The sequence below is a fragment of the Brassica oleracea genome, unplaced genomic scaffold (genome assembly GCF_000695525.1).
Source record: "Brassica oleracea var. oleracea cultivar TO1000 unplaced genomic scaffold, BOL UnpScaffold01750, whole genome shotgun sequence".
Classification (NCBI taxonomy): Eukaryota; Viridiplantae; Streptophyta; class Magnoliopsida; order Brassicales; family Brassicaceae; genus Brassica; species Brassica oleracea.
In genome coordinates, this window is record NW_013618282.1 from 1 (window position 1) to 679 (window position 679).

The following is a 679-nucleotide window of genomic DNA, read 5'->3' on the forward strand; positions in this document are numbered from 1 at the left end:
CAATCTTGTCATTTCTCTGAGCTATCTATATGTTGCTATCGTTACAACTTACAAGCAGGACCGGCTCAACAGTGTCATGGACCCTGGAGCAAAAAAAAATATATTTCAAACTATTATTTTTTTTAAAAAAATCTGATAGATAAATGTTTTTTTTCAAAATACCAGAAGTATTTTTAAAAATAAATCTATGGAAATAAAAAAATACTTTCATATAAAAAAAATTGAGCCCCTTTTCTTACTTTTAATATAAAAATACATGTATTTTTAAAAAAATCGGACATTTATCTATTAAGAAATAGGGGGACAACGGATTGGACTCGGGGCGGTCGCACCGCTCGCCCCCCTATTTAAGCCGGCCTTGCTTACAAGTTATATGTATGTTGGAATGTTTGGTTATTACGTATCTTTAAAAAAGTGGAGCCATTTTTGTCGACATGTCACCAATCGAAAGATAACTCTAGTTAACACTTTTCATTTCTCATACTTAAGACTTGCCATAGATATGACAAGTGACAACCCAAGCTAGCTTGGTTGTTTGAAAACTTTCGTCAGTCCTGTATAATTAGACATAATTGATTAATACAAACTAGGTAGCTTTGTGGGTTGATGAAAGGTTTAACATGGACCGATAAAGAAAACCTCTGCACTTACCAAAAAAAAAAAAAAAAAAAAAAAAAAA